Here is a 19,410-nt window from a genome sequence, read left to right on the forward strand (position 1 = left end):
ATGGATAAAGTAAAGTTCAACCTAAATTGACGGAAATGATGCGTTAAAGAGTCAGTCGAAGAGAACAAAGGAATATATGACGTCTGGTTAATTTATTAAATAATGCTGTTTGATGATTCAGGATTGAAGTTATTGAAACAAGAATCGAGAGACAAGTAAATTACATTAATTTTAAAAATCTAGTGCAAATACATTTATAAAGCTGGTGGAAAAAAAAACTGTTTTTATAGATGTAGAAGAGACAGAGAGGGTTCGCAAACTCCAAAATCCGAGGTTTGGATTTAATTTGAAAGCAGCAGACCGGAAGTGCCGTTAATTACTTGATTCCAAACAGCTTTACGGTCGTCCACCTTCTCCTACCTCCTCAGGCCTCCTCCCTCCTCTGAACTAACCACCTACAACAAGTTTGACAGCTCAGCTCTTTTGTGCTCACACATTTAGCTCCGCAGCAACACTCAGCCGGACCCACTTCCACTGGCTTTTTTACTTTTTCCTCATTTTCCCTGCCTTTACAGTCTTCTCAGTTTGCTTGGTATGTGTGCGTCTTGCGTCTCCTGCTGGCTATGAGGAATTGTATGAGTCCGTAGGTTAGGGCACTTTTCCCTTTTGTGGTCGGCGTTGTGGTATTATTTAATCTTTTTTTTATTATTATTTTTGGGAGCGTCGAAAGGGGAGATAACTTCACCATGTCGAGGTGTGCGGAGGAGGTGAACAAGCTCACTGAAAGTACATACAAGGTGGGTACTTACCAATGAGATGAGAACAACAGGTGCGGGGGGAAAAAGAGGAAAAAAAAAAAAAAAAAAAAAAAAAAAATACCCCTATGTGTCCCGTATTGAGACAATAACATCCGCTGTAGTTCAACTTTTTAGTGCACCTGAACGTCTCACGAGTGCTTTATTCAGCCTGACTTCATTAAATGTGTTTAAATGTAACCCATATGCTAATACAAAGGGAATGAGGCAGCACTAATTTGGGCTAAGTTTACCCACATTTCTGGTTGTAATCATCACTGAGTACTTTTCCAATACTGTTACTTAATGCAGTTCTGTTCTAACATGTGCTGGAGGTGCTTTTAAGGAGGAGTTCTCACTAAGTGCAGTTTATCAACAGGTTTGACTCCACAGCCAGCAACTGACAGTTAATTTGTTGAATCACTGGCTTGAGGAAAGTTGCCCCACCCTAGGAGTGCCACTTCTTCCTTAATAAAGTACCACCTTAACTCATCAGCATCACCTTTACACCTTTGCAGGAATCTAAGCCAACTTATAATTATATCTGATTATATTTACTGTAGATCAGGAGGTGATTGGAAAGTGAAAGGGATCTTTAGTACTGTTTCTGGTGGGGGAAAAAAAAACATTTACTTGATCCATCATATCCAATTAAAGCAGCTGTATTTTACGGCCTGATCTGTAATAGGCTCAACAGGTGTCACAAACTGCAACTGTGTTTAAAGAAGCTAAAAAATCTGATTTAACGCCTTTCCTCAGAATTATTTAGAGTTTCTGAATTGCTTTTCTAAGCTGGCCTTCTCTTGGACAGCCCCGCAGCTCCTTGGTGTGATGAAATGCAGGAAAAGACTCCAGGTTTAATAATTTAGCTGGCTGTGTGTGTTGTGTGGTAAGATTATACAGCAAGCCCTCAGCAGCCGTCACCTCTGCTTTGGGACTATAATCAACAGCACCTTAAGGCTCCTAGAGGACCTCATGTATGCATGACTAGTGCAGCAAATTAAATCTGGTTTATTATTTGCATTCAAGCATTATGTGGGAATTAAATATTTACTGCAATTTGAAATAATGGATATTTTATATAAAGTGGCTCAGAGATGCTTCAACATAAACAGAATGGGGAATCTGAATTAATATGTGTATAAATGAAAGGGGGAAGATAATTGATGTAAAGCGTTGTGAATTACAAGCTGCAAAGTGCAAGTTTTAACATAACAAACCTATGAATTTGTGCCCAAAGGTTATATGTCAAAGCTCCTGTTAATGAGTTAACAGAAGGGTTTAACATCTTATCCCCTCGTACCTTATTCTGATGTCACCTATTTAACTCAGAACCATGTAAAAATTACCCAGAAAATGTAAAATCCCTCTTTCCTCTCGTCTCCTTCATTCCAGAATGTAATGGAACAGTTCAACCCAGGACTGAGGAACCTGGTCAACTTGGGGAAGAACTATGAGAAGTCAGTCGCAGGTGAGTGTTTGACTGACATTTTAACGATTCTTGGTGATTTTGAGTTAAGGAATGTTTAAAGGTCAGAATAGTAAAGGCTTTAACTACTGCAAAGATCGAACTTTCCTACATTATTACCATATAAATTGCCTCCTGCCAGGTCTGATTTGTCCTTTTGGGTCAGTCAGTTCGGATGTGATTGGACTTGCATTTTCGCAGACGTAGATGTGTGACAAATTTTTTTTTAAAAATCATTGTAAAGAGTCTTACGAAGGTGATTGGTCATAATGTGGCCTCAGAATAGGTGCAGTGCTCCTTCGAATTGATTGTGTAAGTCTGAAATCCCTCATTCTACCAAAAGATATGCTCTCTTTTAGTGGATAGATGATGACGGTGAGGAGTGATGGTCCCAAATCTGTCATAGTTGTTCAACTGGGTTGCAGTCTGGTGAATGCCAAGGATAGAAACATAATAATGATAGTAGTCTCATATATGATTAATTTTTTTCATACTCATTAAACTGCTCAGTGACCCATTGTGTTCAAAGTGTTTTTGATTTTTACTTCAATTTGTCATCCTTCCACACTTTGGTACATCTGAACACTTAAGTATTCATCAGACAGCAGGGAACCTGTTTTTCTCCCAAATTATTTTCCTAAGCATTAATCGTCATCTTATTATTTTCCCAGCCATGACCCTGGCAGGGAAGCTGTATTTTGATGCAATGTCTAAGATTGGGGAGAATGCTGCAGTGTCTCCAGTCTCCAGAGAGTTAGGTAAGTTTCCATATCACTCTGTCATCTTGTCTGCTACTGGGAGAAATCTCCACTGCAGTGACTTATTAACCACTGTTTTTCCCATTAGGTCTTTGATGCATTTATTGTGATTTATTGTCATGGCTGTTTACTGGCATCTGGTGCTGACGTGTACTGTGCCTCTGTAATTTATGTGATCAGTATCAGCTGGATGCTACATACTGTGTGTCAGATTTCAGTGACTCATAATTTAGTGCTGTGTTAAATCCACTCACATGACAGGAAGATATAACATAAATTTACCCAGTCAAATGTCTAATGCTTGCAGATCACTTAGACCACTTACAAGAAGTCAAGCAGAAAGAAAAAAATGGGAATATGCGTTAAGCCTCTGGATGCTAAAAAAAAACCAAGAAAGAATAAAAAAAAACATAGAATGTGAGGATGCATGCTATAAAATATAAAAAAAAATGGCTGAATAATGTGGTCCTGGATGTTTGAGACATGAAGATAAACAAAATATAGAAGGGAAACAATTTTAATGTTTCTTAAATAATATCTTAGGAGTCAAGATGCAAATAAGATGCTAATGACACTGTCAGAAAAGGTCCCTATATCCTATCCTATCCTGTCCTATCCTATCCTATGGGTTTGTGAAGATGTAGATTTTCATCTGTTTAACAGATAAAACCCCTCCAGAAGGCAATGATCAAAGCTGGGTGGCTTCTAAGTGAAGAACATATGTTTCTTAGTGACCACAATTCAGAGCACTCTTGTTAATTAAAAGATGATGAATACAAAGAAATAGAACTGAGTTCATTATACTGTGCTATAATGCTCTTGTCCAATAACTATACAGAGAATGGCTACACATTGGCTTTGGTTAGTGTTAACTGGATACTTGAGATGATGGAGGCAGTACACTACACATGATAAGCTTAACACACTGTGGCATTGAGTTTGTTTATTTCTTAGATTGTTTCTAGCCAACTCCCCAGGCTAATTTACAGTCCAAAGATGTCTGGCATCTTAACTCACTGCCACTAGTGGCACACTTTGATTTAACCACTGTTTGTCTCTCAACTCCCCTGCTGATTAGCAGAAAAACTGCTAATTAAATTCAGCAGCACAATAGGAAGTGCCACCTGGCACTGCTCTAGTGTCAATGTCCTGGCACATTTACAGTGCCAAAAAAACATTTACCCCACTTACACTTTTAGGCTGTAAAAACTTGGAAGAATGCTCCCAAATGAAGTAGTGTGGATGTGAATTATGGTGGGTTTTTGGTAGTTTCCATAATGGTTCACATTGTCAGAGTTGATATCATAGTTGCTTAATACTTTCTGTCGGAGTATGTCTTTTGAGAATGATGACCGAATGATCTGCCAAAAAACATAATGTAAATGTAATAACCTAGTAGTTTCAATGTTACTGGAAACATTTGCATATAATTTTCTCCTTTTCTTACATCTGACGAATGCCTCTTATTTATGCACACACTTTTCAAATTTTTCCAAAGTTGTTCTGATTTGAACATTTCACTTGGCCATTTTACATTTACATTTTGTTTGTAATTGAAGCTGTACTATCCAGTGTAACTCTAATAAGGTTCTGATCTCATCACAGACTGACATGTTCATGGTCGAAGAATGTTCACATGCATGTTTCCAACTAGAAGTGGGTACTGCTCAGAGCAGTTTGCAATAAATCAGGTCTTCTTGTTCCTTGTAAAGTAGAAATGAAAAGGAAATATGAAACTGATGGTATGTTCTTATTCTCAGTATCTAAAAATAAAAACTGCAAAATTACAACCAGATTTCCATTTATTTGAGAATTTAAATATTAGGTACATTGCTCTTCTTTAAAAAAAAAAAAAAAAAAATGAAGCTTGCAGTTCCAATCCAAACAGATGACATAGTAGTTGAGCCATTTGCAATACAAAACATGTTTTAGGTGGGATGAACGTAATGTCTAGGCTGAGTCACACTCACCCCTGACCTGTGGATACAGTCCAGTACCCACTAATCCCTGTATGAGATGGACAGAGACGCTCTGGTCTCATGATAGATCAATTTGGTCTGAGTCATTATGGAGGATTATGGAGAACAGGCCCTCATTAAATACACGCCACAACAGTCTGATCTAATGAAATGACTTAAAAGCCATCGGGATTTCAAGATTTAACTACTCTGCTTAATGACAGGTAATGAAGCAGGATTTTTGCTCAATATATTGCACAAAAAATAGAAAGTTCCTACATCTTTCCTGTGAGCCTGCTCATGGATGTAGTAGAGCTGCTCTGTCAGAAACCTGAGCTTCAGTGACGCGTAGCTGACTAGAAACCAGATACTCTTGAGAGGCACTGGAGGACTGGTGCACCTCGTTCTCCTACCTTTACCTTTACCTCTAATTTCTTTAGCCACCCTCCTCCTCCTGTGCCAGAGTTCAAATGTCAACAGGTCTTTCATTCAAGCACTCGGGTATCTGATGTGTTTCCTTCTCTGGTCAGAAAAGGAGCAAGAGGCGAGATCTGGGTGACCAGGTTGTGTAGACGCTGGCTCTACTTTATGTCCTTATGTCTTGTTTAGGCCAAACCAAGTAGATCCAACTGCTGTATTTTATTGATTTCCACACAGAATTAGAATTGTAAAGTATTGCAGAGCATGTGAGACACCATGACCAACCAGCAGTTTGTTGCTCACATTGAATTTAATCTCATCTAGTTTTGTCCTTTTGCAGCAGCAGAGGCTTTACGATGCTTCATAGACACAAAAAACACACACTACACACACATGCACCAAATTTGATGGTCCTGGACCGCTCCAATGGCATCAGGCCCACTTTACATAATCCAAGCATGTTTGCATGGTGTGTCAGGTGGCTCTTGTTGATGCCAGGATTATTTTTCCCACAGTCAAAAACTGTGGAAGGACTGTGGGCCGCTTCACATGCTACCAGCAAAATGTTTACAAAATCGACTCAGAAAAGGGAGTTTTGTCTTTTCTTTTTTTTTTCCACAGTTCTTCAGTTTTCTTTTCTCTGCATTCATGATACCAGAGAGAAGGTTAATGACAGTGTCTTGTGCTAAATCTGTTGCAATCAACTGATGATTGTTCATAGGATGTATTTATAATGACAACACTTTATTCCTGTCTTTTGAGCAACACTCAGTTGAACTGGTTGCACTGGAACATTACGGAATATGGAAGCACTTATCTCTTTGTCTTTCACTTACTGTATTTTACGATGACGCAGCACGCCATGACATGATTTACACCTAAAGGCAAAGCAGAACTGTTTATGATCAGTCAGTGAAGTTCAAACAGCAAAACCTGCCACTATGACATGAAGTATACCACCCTGCTGTCACTGTAGGTCTCCTGTTGGTTTTCACATTTCTCCACTGTGTTGAAAGGTTTCTTATGATTCTTTCAAATGTATATGCTTTTTACCCAGTGGCTCAAAAGGGTTATTACAGCAGTGAATACAAATTGTTCCACATCAGTCAGTGTGTCCAGTCATGGCTTCAGACCCATGTCCAGCCTCAGTAAACAGGACTCCAGGCAGCCTGTCTGAAGTGTGTGGGTTTATCTAGGTTTAGTTTTGTTGGCTAATGGCGGTGGATTGCTGCTACTGCTGTCCACATCATCATGACCATGAAACACTTTTGCTGTCACACATTACTCGATCGAGCACACCTGTTGCTTGGCAACATTTTGTACAGACTGTGACAACAATAAACAAAGGGAGCGTGAACTGATAAACGACTGTTGGTTCCAGTGACGGTACTGTATCTAGGACATTTGCAGACAATCAGTGACGTGACATAATGACTTTTGCACTAATTTTTATTACTTGGATGTACTTACATATGGATGACTGACAACTTTTGTGTCCTACAAACTCATTAGTCTGTCAGGTATTTGACTTTACCACACCTCCTGGCATTTTTAAGATTGCATTCGCATTGTTAGATTAGGCAAAGTTAGGGTCAGATTTGTAATGTGTGCAATCCTGACATCATACTTTTAACCCAGTGTCCTTGGGCACAATGGGATGGACTTTTGTTACTCTTGGCCCCTTTTCCATGTCCTCTGTACCTTTATGTTTATTTTCTCACACTTCCTCATTCTCTTTCTCTGGTATTTATGTCTGTTGCCATGAGCAAGAGCTCTGAAGCCCACTCTCAATTCCTCTTGCTCAATACATACCTTTTTATGCTTTGCTCTTTAACTTGCTTTCATTCCTACTTTCTCATTCTCTCTAGGGTTTACTTGCAGAGATGTTGAACTGTGTGGAGTGAAGGAGTCAGTCTTGCTATAAGGCAAGGTGGGGCAGGAAGGCAGTGGAAAGACAGAACAGGGAGGGGCATTATTTACATATGATGGATGTACAGGTCATCATGATGCATCATGTTGACATCCTATTGAACAGCTGTCAGGGATTGAGCTTTTTTCCACTGATGGTACAGTTAAATCTATATCTATTTAATATTAAGTCGTTGGTTCATTGAATTTGTGTGCTTCTTACACAAACAACTGTTCTCTTTTATTTGTGTATGTAGACATTCCTTTGTGGGTTATATAAGCTGCTTTTTATCCTGTTGTTTTGGCTACTGAAGAATGTTTTGGTCAAGATATTCTCCCACTGAACACGGAAAATAAATACCTTTGGGAAAAGCCCAGTGTGGAGGAAAAACCATAACATTAAGTCTGAGGTTTCCGCTGTATTTGCATCCTGCTCATTTATTTGAGACGTCACATAATCACCAGGTCTTAAATCTGTCAGGTATCATACATCTGAGCTGTGGTAAGTTTATATAGTGTTAATTTCAGCAAGAATAACAACTTATTCATAGTCATTTCTTGAGGTATTGTCTGTCACTTTATTCTCTTGACAACCTCAAATTGGAGCCACAGCTGATTCTCTGTCAGTCCATTTTTTTTTCACTCCCTGAAATGCACCGAGTCTCCATCTGTGCTAAGACAAGTTACCAGAGTTGTTGGCCCACACACATTTGTGCACATAGACACATTGTTCCTCTTCCAGTCAGCAGCCAGTCATCTGAGGGTGTTAAAATGGTGTTTATCAAGGGACCACACCGGCCAAAAACACACAGGCATGCACATAAACACACAGAGGCTCCTCAATCTGTGAGTAGCACTAGCAAGGCCATCCACAATATGTTAGAACAGACAAGTCAGCTAGAAGGCCATCTGGCCCGGAGTAGAGTTATTGCTCTTGATAATCCATAATTCTGCACAGGAATGACGTACTGTCTTACCGTTTGCTTTTTCTTATTATATTGGTAGCCACTGATATTCTCTGGTATTTTCACTTTTATTTCACATCCAGTAGTGACGAGGCAAACTGGAAAAAAAAACTTTTAGATGTTGCGGTTATTTTGCATGGGCTGAAAACATCAGATCCTCATGTATTTGTAAGGAATTACAGTATAATTTGTGGTTTTAATACGGTTCTGGTCTGAGTTTGTGTATTTTATGTGGAACGCTGTGTGCTATGCATTCAACTTTGATTGCTAATTTCCAAAGTTCTTTGTAGTCGCTGTTAGAGCACTGTGCATCGAAACAGCAACGTCATAGGAAATTTAATCACAATTTTGTCAGATCATTGTGCTACATAATCCTAATTTGATTGCTTTCGTCAGCAACGTGCAAAGACAGAAGGTTGTAATTCATGGCTGCCTGCCATCTGAGCTGTTTTGATTAGTTGAGTAGTGGGTGGTCCAGTTTTTCTAGTCCAGGCACATGTATTTATATTTGTTTTATCTCAAGAATGGAAGTCCTTTGTAAAATAATCCATAGCCGATGACAGTTGATTGTTTTTGAGGTTGCAAGTGAAACACATCATTTTGCTGCCACGCATTCATCAATATGTATGTACTGTATACGCTGTGCACATTGTCATTGTTGTCAGTAAAGGTGTTCAGGGAAGAGTCTCTTTTCTGTGCAACAAAGCCTGAAATGAACAAAACCAACAACTGGATTACTGCTGGCCTGTGTTCCTTCTGACATTAACCTGCTCAGTGCTTATCTTCCTCCTCCTCTCTCTCCTCCCTTTGTGCCTGTTTTCTATCTTTATCCTGCAGGTGTAGTGCTGATGGAAATCTCAGAAGTCCACAGGAAAGTCCATCTTGAGCTGGAGGAAAACGTGAGTTACCTAATTATGTTGCCTCACCCATCTGCACTTTGTCTGCTGCTTTCACTCTGTGAACCAGTTACTCAGTACATTTCCAGACAGCTGCAGTCTCAACCTGAACTCACTAAACCACATCTAGTGCCTCACATGGCCTCCTCCCACCGTTAATAGATGGATACCTACCGCCTGTCCACCCCCATACATGAACTACAGGAGCTTCATGGATCAGCAAAATGTATAGAGGTTTGATAAAGCAGAGAGGAAACAACAGGTTTGAGTCAGAGAAGCACCTGTTAGTTTATTTCCTCAGTGAGAACAGCAGGCAGGCCTAAACATGCCCTGGGAAAACACCAGCTGGAGATGATACGATTTGGTGTTCGTCGAAGGTGCAGCCTGCTGTGAGACTATACTAGCACTTTTCATTATTGATAAATCTGTCAACTCATTTTAGCCTTAATTGTTACCATGGAGTCTGTAAAAGAATAATTAAGGACAAATTACTGAAGAGTCAGGTCCAAGGAATCAAAGATATTTCACTTAAATGAAAACCCAAATTAACTGAACGGGTGATGATAATCAACAGATGAAAGCAGGAAATTGAAGCTTATCAGTTAAAACAAATATTTGTATGTTATTAGAATGCAATAAAATGTAATTATTTAATATTGGAATTGGTGTGCTTCTGTATCCGTCACCTCTTGATTAATGAACAGATTGTTCCAGTTTATACCAAATATCTGGTAACGTTTAATTGATAATTACACCCTCATTTTAACATGTTAACATGGCAAACAGCTTAATGAGCTCTGTTTTGCAGTGAACATAACTAATAATTACCCATTAAAGTTAAAGTTTGGGGTAGAAAAGTCATGAGACACTTCTCTGAGATGTAACTAACAGCATCAGTGGGAGGGGTGATTTATTAATGAACCCTGGTTGGTGAGTCATAACATCAATTCTAGTCATGAAAAAAATGAATACATGGTTGAATAAAACCTTTTTACCAACTTTAACAAGGTTGTGCAGAACAAGATATATGTTATCTGTGCATGTTCAGTAATGGGGTCTTTCAAATCATTGATCTACATCACAGGGGCATCAACACTGTGTGACAACAAGGCTGTTGTGATGGAAGTGCTTCAACACCCTCACACTAATGACAGAGAGCTGGAACAGGAGAGAAAGGGAGAGAAGGCTGTGGGCATTCCCACGCTTTGTTTCTGACTCATTCAGAAGCGCAACCTTGGACTTGGCTCTCACCCCCGCACACATGCACCGATACACTCCAAATGATCACTCTCCATTTCTGTCTTTGAGACATACAGTATTTCCCCTGTTAGCTGTGACAGCGACGCTGACAAAGTGTGGCACGTCATCCTCCCATCACGTGTATAATCACCAGTCTGTCTCTTCCCCTCTCCTCTCTCATGTCCCTCCTCCTCCTCACCTGAAGTTAAGAGGTTCCACAGGGAGATAATAGCAGAGCTGGAGAAAAAGACTGACATGGATGTCAAATACATGACAGTGAGTAGTTACAGTGAATGTGTGTGGTTGTGGATGCATGTTATGTGTGAGTCATTCTGTGCTAACAGCCCTTCATCCATCCCCCTTATGGAAACATATTTCTGTTTAAAAAGTACAGGATCGTTTGTTACTATTTGGTCCTCTGTGCATTGTTTCATTATTCTGACTTTGTTAATTATCTTCAGGGCATGATAGGGGAAGCACAAATTAATGTTTGCAAATTAAATAAGGTACAAAGAATAGAAATTCTGAAATAATTTTCAGGTGAACAGTGGTTTCCCTTCTGAACACAAGCCATTAAAACATTTGTGATGTCTAGTATATGCTGCACTTCTAAGTATGATTTCAAGTGTCAGAATCTATGTAGGTTAGGTTACATTTTGAAAGAGTGCATCATTCTAAAGTTTTTTTCCAAGTTGCTGTTGCAGCACTGACATGGATCTTTCCTTTGGTCTAGGCAACCTTTAAAAGGTACCAGATGGAGCACAAGATGAAGCAGGATTCTCTGGAGAGATCGCAGTCAGACCTGAAGAAAACTGAGGAGGAAGAGTCAAGGCAAGAATGCCAACAAGTATGAGAGCAAGGAGAGTGAGGTGAGATGGATGGATGCTCTTTCTATGTGTTCATATGTGAGAGTAGTCTGGTGCACAGGTCTGTTGAAATTAGCCTGCCTTTTGACCACTGTTTTATATCTGAACTCCTCCTCCGTATGTAACAATAACCTGAACCTCAGTCTTGAGAAAACTGAGTTTTGAGGAAGTTTGGGCTGTATAATAAGGCAGGCCTCTTTGGTTCTTTTTGTGCCATTTTCTTTTGATCCAATTTAAATTATTTTAATGGCATAGTACCATATTGTGGCTTAGCGTTGCCCGGACAGCTGTGTGTGGTGGTGTAATGAAATACAAGCTAGAGAGTTTTCTCCCCATTTCAGAATAATAATATATTCAGCCAGACCTCTCTCCAGAGATGGCACCGTTAGGTCTGACTGTATGAAACTATGTGCTGTGAGTTGTAATTGCATGTTGGTTTACCTGTTGGTTTACCACCTTGACACCTGCAAAATGCTGTATCATGTCAGAGCCAGTGTAACTACAGTTGGGTGTAGTAAAGTGCCAGCTGTGTGTTTGCTGTTAGAAATGTTTGTCCACTACATGAACATATCTGCATGCAGTCCTCTGTTTGACTCTGATATTGCAGTGATATTTTGGCTGATACTGATGTGACTTTCTGTTTCTTTATTTTGTTTTTCTGTTTTTAAGCCCCTTTCACCTATGAAATTCATTTTAAATGTAAAACTGATCACTATTTTATAGTCTTTCAGTCCTTCATTGCACAGGTGAATGAACAGGTTCAAATGCACAGGTTCAAATACACAAATTTATGAAAACAAACTTTAATTTAACATCACCAATAATAAATGATAGCTATCTGCTGCTGTCATTGGTGAAGAGTTTCCTAATATGCTGATACCAATGTCAGCCAAAACCATGTTTAGCTGATATATTGGTACATCTCTAGTCACTAACTTTACCCATATGTTGACAAAAATGGCTGTGTACATGCATAAACGTATAATAAGACAAGAGCAATGTGATCACTATCATTGTAATATGTTTACGATCTTCATTTGTCTATCTGTCGTATTAAACAGTTAACTATCCTCAGCTGATTCACCTACATACACACAGTTAGTCATTGTGGCATATGAAGTCATGATAGCTGGTTTAAATTGTTATTACGTGGCACAACCACACCTTAACAGTGACGGTGCAGCCCGACAATATAGAAGAGTTTAATCTCAAAGTTGTGACCCTGAAAGCCCAGCAGCCCCAGGTCTTACGTAACCTGCCTACCATTGATCCTGTCGGGCAGCCTGTCTGCTTGGGTGTGTGTATGGGTGTTATATGAATGTTGAAGCGATTGTGTGATCTGTCAACACTTTCTACCCTTCCTGAGCCTTGCAGAGGGCTCGGCCCTGCTGGATACAAATGAGTAAAAAGGAGTGTGAACGGCTACCGTCACCACTTTACTGAAACTCTTTACTTAGTTCTACTCCGTATACACTAGTTTTATCAGTGCAAGGAACAAATGAATATCATGCTTAGTTTACTTCCCTCGAGGTAACTCACCCCCACAGATGATGCTATAAGAATAAACTGAACATAACACAAAAGTAAAATGAACCTATTTCCAGCTACTTTTTTTTATCAAAAATGTCCCCTGATTCATGTGTCTTGTCCGCTCAGCTCTATTAATTTCTAACTTTTGAAATCTTTGGTCACAGGTTGTTCTGTCCTTTGCAGCTTTCCTTTTGTACTGTAACACACATCCTACAGTTCTATCCTTCTTTCACCTTCCTGTTGTTTCCTCTTTTTTTTTCACCTGTCATCCTTCAGCTTGCCACCCAACATGAGTCAGAGTTTTTGCATGTCACTGTGCTCACTTATCTGATTTAAGGTCAGGTATTAGGATTTAGACACCTGACAGACAGAGATTGAGCTGGCAAACAGACAGGGTGTAGAGGCAGGAGCTTACAGCAGCAAATGATTCACTAGACACCAAAGATAGTTCAAAGCCAGAGAGGAGTCTGTCAGACAGTAGAGAATGGAGGGGAACAACGGAGACAGGGAGAGCCTTCACAACACGGTAACAATTTATTATAACAGTGAGTCCCACATGTTTTCAGCTGAAGACCCAGAAGATCAATTTTGTGTCTCCTCAGGAGCCAAATTCACAGAAAGATGTCATAATTGAATAAATGCAATGTCAGGATGTCAACTCAGGATGGCAAGAAAATGTCAACAATTCCTTCTGTCACAACTAGGTAATGTTAGCTCGGCAGTGACACACTGGTCCACTGATTAATTAAATCACATGTTAACAAGTGATGCCAGCACAACAAACCCTGCCCCTTGCATGTATTTTGCCCATTATAAGTAAATGATAAGATTTTTTTTTTTAAATCATAAAAGATTTGAACTTTGACCTACCTTCTCCCAAAATGTAATCACTTCTGTTCTGGGTCACTGACAATGTATTAACCCACTTTGGTAGGAATTGAACTAATAGTTTTGCTGCTAAAGTGTTAACAAACAAACCAAACCAAACAGTACCCCCTTGCCTCCCCTTTGGGGGGGTGGGGTAATTAACACCAACATGTGACAGAATGACTTTGTACTGTCAAAACACTCTGTGAAGTTGGCTGTCCCTGATACTCAGAGTGCTTCGTTTGGAGAGGTTTGTCCAATTTGTTTATTCTAAAGTATTCATTACTGAGGTCTCCTCTTCATTTGGAATGACTTTAGTGTAGCCGACATTTACAAACTCTTCAGAGAACACACTCTAATGAATCCACATATCGTTTTAATGTTGTGTAGTTTTGAAAACAGCTCTGTGACTCATTTTGGGTCCCCACGTTGGGAAAGTCAGGATGAAAGTTTGAAATGGAGTCTGTGCACAAGTTTACTACATATTAATATATCTACCATGTCTTTTTACACGTAAGGATGAATGGATTTCTTCTTACAAGGTTGTTGTTGTGTCATGTTCTTCATGGTTTCTATCCCTGTTGCCATCATATTGGGATGACTGTGACTCAGTGGGTAGAGTGGGTCATCAGTTTGATCCCCTGACCATGTCCACATGTCCAAGTGTTTGTCAGCAAGAACCCCACATTGCTCCTAGTGACTGTTTCACTGGTGGGAGTGGTTTCTGTGTGCGACGGTGACACAGTATAAAGCACTGTAAGTACCATATAGGTGGAAAAGTGTTGTATAAATAAGTCCACCCTCGATGTAACATCCCTCTCTTTCTTACCTATAGATCCCATGATAAACATTAAGTCGTCCATAGCAACTGGTGTACTGCAGCGCTGACAGAGTGTGAAACAATTACGAGTGTGCATGTGTTTGCATGTATTAATACGTCAAAGCAACATTTCACAATCCTCAGATTTCCCTCTTGCACTTATTAGTAGAAATCATTGCCACCCACTCTCACTATCTGTTGAGTATGTTTTTTTTCCTCTTATATCCCCCTTGAGTCTTTAACTCAAATTATATTTACTGGCCTGAAATGCATGTGTTACATTTTATCCAGAAATATAAAAAAAAAAAAAAAAAAAAGATGACAAGAATTTCATTACTTGTAAAGCATGAGATGAATCTGCTCATGAAGAATATTAATTAAACCAACAATAACTAATAAAACAGCTCCATTGACTAAACAGACTGTATGAAGTTCATACATGCATGTAACCTGACGTTTATGATGTTCGTCAACTTTCCCTTTAAATGCATTAGTTTTGACTTGAATACTTCAGGAGAGATTTTGCATTTCATCTTTACGGTCTAACTATTGCATGTCCCAGATTAAACTGAAAACTGTTGACTCACTGAAAAACTAGAAAAAAAAATACAGCATGCATTGTGGACTGTAAACTGAGTTCACAGGAAATGAGAAGGAAAAGTTCTATTTTTGCTGTATTTGTGTAGGAGTGCATGTTTTCCTCAGAGATTTGCATCTGCTTGTTTGCTGATATGGTACCATAAGGTTGGATTGTTGATCGAGAATAGAGATATCAGGTTTGAATGCATAGTATACTCATGGCATTAGAAGCAGACAGGCAGGTTGACAGTTTTATTTGGTCAGGCAGGCAGCATTTTTTGAGCAAGAACCTTATCTGACTGCCAAAAGCTATGTAGGTTTGTGCAAGTGTATGGAGATATGTTTTGTTATGCTTTTCTGCAGTTTTTAAAGGAAAACAATTGATTTTCTAGTTCTGTTTAACCCATAAAGACCCAGTGCTATTTTTGTGGCACTTCCCAAATTAATTTTTCTCCATCTGTAACTTTAAGTGATTTATCACCATTTATTATAATATCATCTTCTGTATTTTGTGTTTTTTTTCTGTGAAAATCATGTATTTTACTATATTTAATTTACTGATCATGTAGATGTTCATAAAAGCTCAGTTGAAAATTGAGGTTTATTATGTCAAAAACAGAAAACTGATGAAATAGTGATGTTAGGGTTAGGGATGTCTCCATCCACTGTCATTGATCCAACTCCATGGATTTTACTGGTGAATCAATGTTGTAGAAGATGACAGTGTTTCCACGTTTATTACGGAGCCTCTAAATGTCCAAATGGGTCATATCTGACAACTATGAAAAGATGACAAACTGCCATTTTACACCAATTATTTCAACGTATTAATAGGTTCAGTGGCTCAGAAGTTATTAACATTTTAGATCAGCAGATGATTTTGGTTGCCAGTTATGGGTTAAGGTATAACCTGAGAAGTTGTATGAATATGTAAATAGTGTGGATGTTAAAAACAAAGCTATCTTCAAAGAATCAACAAAAGCTGCTTCACTTTTTAAATTCTGTGGTATAAATCTTTGAGGTATGTGACATTTATTTGGTAGAACTTACTAACACAGTACAAATCTTTTTGACTGTATGGTGTAGGAGACTCTTAACATGGTACATTGTTAACTCATAATTACATTAAACCCTCCACAGCTTCCTTGTAAATAAAGCCCTAAGCTTCTTAAGAGCATGGTTGTAGAGTAGAGTCTGAACAAAGAGGGTGTGTGCCATTGTCCTGACAGCCGTACAGGTGTGCCAACCCTAGAGTGTGCAGACGATGACGACGTGGAGGTTTTTTTTTTTTTTTTTTTTCTCTTTGAAGGGATTTTGTTTTATTCTTTGAGTTCTGTTAAGTTGGAGTTTCCAATATAATAGTAATGTTACATATATTTAAATCAAAGTAAGTACCACAGCAGCCGATACAACCAATTATGGAATACTGGTTTGAGTATTTTATGAGTGGTTGTATCAGAAATAATTTGTGAATATTGATATACATTAAATCTGCAGAAGCCTAATTAAAAGGAGGAGAAATATCACTTCTGCTGCTCTCTCTTCTGTCAGAGTTATAAGAATAAATATAAATACAGATGTTCATGCTGCTGTGGAACAAAGACGACGCTTTTCATTTTTTAAGATTTTACCAAGAGTCTGAATGAGATTTAAAGGAGTGATATTTAGCTTTTTTTTTTAAATGGAAGTATGCATTTTAAAACATTTCCCTGTGGTCTACATAAACTGTAAATGCTGTGCTTGGGTCTGAATTCTTCATTAATTAAACTCCATAGGTCCATCTATAACCCTATTTCTGAGTAATGACATGAGAAGTCTTGTTTTGGAGCGCTGGCCCTTTAAACGCAAATGAGCCACTCACACCACCACCAGAAATACAACCAACAACTGAACTTTTAAGCAGTCGGCTCGAAGTTCAGACATACTTTCAGTATGGACTACAACCGCTGCTGCTACAGAAAATTATGTCGTATTCAGAGAATGTTGTCAGAAGTCTTGACCTTATATGTGCCAAATATCGTGACGTAACTAGTTATAAACGTAATAAATTAAGGAATTAAAACGGGTTGTAGAAATCCACTCAATTTTTGCCAGATTGAATATAAAGATAGCTTTGCAGCACCTGGAGGGTTCAAATTCAAACTTTATGAACTACTAGCGTCAAATACACAAATAAATGTACCAAAGACTAATAAAAGTGGGTTTAGCAAAATATGACCCCTTTAACAGTGATAATCATGTATTAAATCCCTGTAACTGTCTGAACAGTTCATCAGCATTGGGGGTAGATTTGTTTAGAGTTAACAGAAGTGGGTAGACTTCTTGTTTTCTCCCCAGACCTGTTGAAGTACAGTATGCTGAAAGGCACTTACAGAATTTTTAGTCAATAATGCCAAAAAGCAACTAAGCTCGGCTGCTTTATTATACTGTCTTTGACATTTCAACTGTGATTGGTCAGCAGTGATACTATAGGGTCTGTCAGTTAGATATAACAAACTATTGCTGATTTATAATGTGCTAATTGTAGAACGTAAAGGACTATTCTATGTAGCAGACATGATACAATTATTTTCAAATCATTTCTACATCAATATTTTCCTGTCAGATTATTGAATCCTATTTTGAAAATATCTGTGTAATAAGTAGGATAATGAACAGTTAGCTGGAAAGTGGTTTAAAATAAATCTTTTCATGGTGATCAAGAGGGATCAGAGACTCCTATCAGGGTGTATTTTGGAGTGGCTTGCTATACCTTATTCTCCATTATCATTAGCCTGATTGTCATTGTTTTTAGCAGCTGTTTCACTCCATTCAGTTCCATCATATTTGCTGTTCATTTATGAAAAATAGTCAAATACAGGAAACTTTTACATTTAACCATTTCCATGAGTTGTTCATTACTCACAAAACATATTGTCCTTGTAATTGATTCAAAGATTGATTAGGATTGAAGATTAATTGGATGCATTTGCTCTTATGTGCACATTCATATGGACACACACTTATGGTTGAGTTTCAGTAGCATTCAAACCTTTCCTGACCCTGTCTGTCACTGTAGATAAGACACACATCCCCTTGCTCCTTTGCAGTGTCTCCTCTGAGTTCCTGTTTGCTCTGTCCTTTCTCCTCCCACTAATGTAACCTAATCCATCAATACAGTAAAGTCAAGTTTGATAATGGCTGTTCCCCTGCAAGAGAGAGATTAGCTTATTTAGAAAGGAGCCCTTCACCTTTCCTATCTGTGTGCCCTTTTTTGGCTTTGTGTAGATCAGCAGTGAAAGTAAATATATGGCTCCAGGCCATGTGGAGATGAGATAAGAACACATGAGACTATTTCAGAGTGCAGGTGAAAGAAACTAGTGGATTTCTGTCCTTTTCAAAATTGTCTTGTATATTTGTTCAGAGAGACTGAGACATAAATGTACATGTTTGTATGATATCAAGTAAAGCAGCTGTATGGTCCATGTATTGTTGCCAGTGCCTGGAAACCTTGACGAGCCGTGCAGATGGACATTCAGTTGTTTATTCGCAGATGGCTGTAAGGAGGCCTTACTGGAGGAGAAGAGACGATTCTGTTTCTTAGTGGACAAGCACTGCAGGTTCTCTTACCAAATCACTTCTTTTCATGACAAGGTAATGGATGCCATTGAATCATTGTAGCATTTGAAATTTTGCTTACCCTTGATGAATATTTACGGCCTATGAAAAAGATGAATATTTTACCAAGAATTAGAAAGAGTAGGTTTGTGAGCTTGTTGGCTCTACTTAATCAAGAATACTCTCAATGCTTTAAAATCCAACTAAAAATGCAAGGCAGATACATTTATTATAAATCCTGCAGGCATCTCAATACATCATGTTACTATAGTGATGAACTTTACTGGTAATCCCTGTTGTAATGTTTATTTGAATGCCTTCCCTTATCTTTGCTGCCTGCTGGACAGGCCAGAGACATTCTGTCGGCAAAGCTGAGCAGCTGGCAGGGACCAGTGCAAAGATGCCACCAACATGCCTGAAAGCATCTTGACAATGATCGAGGGACTACGCACGCCAGTGTCCATCACACCGATTGCCCTCTCCCTCCCCATCACACACAGCGTTGGTACGATCAGTGGGAGGAGGGATACAATACATGTGTCTCTGTGCTAAATATGGGCTGCCATGTTTTATATTACATTAACTCATATGTACAGTTAGGTAAGATTTTAATATGTCACGACTGGGGTTGATAGGAATACAGTGTATGAAATTTTATGGGGGGGTTTTCAAGGTTGATATCGATTTAAAAAAAAAAAAAAAAAAAAAAGATTATCTTCATTTTCAATAAAACTCTTAATCTTGACATTAACACACCAATAATTGCATACATGTTCTCTTTCTTTTCTCATTTTATTTTTGGTTG

General features: G+C 38.7%; 1 pseudogene; it reads left to right on the forward strand.

Moving 5' to 3' along the window:
• Window positions 1-339: 339 nt before the first annotated feature.
• Window positions 340-19,410, forward strand: part of LOC115424907 (brain-specific angiogenesis inhibitor 1-associated protein 2-like protein 1) — a 35,098-nt pseudogene continuing 16,027 nt past the window's right edge.

Source organism: Sphaeramia orbicularis, chromosome 8 (assembly GCF_902148855.1).
Source record: "Sphaeramia orbicularis chromosome 8, fSphaOr1.1, whole genome shotgun sequence".
NCBI lineage: Eukaryota > Metazoa > Chordata > Actinopteri > Kurtiformes > Apogonidae > Sphaeramia > Sphaeramia orbicularis.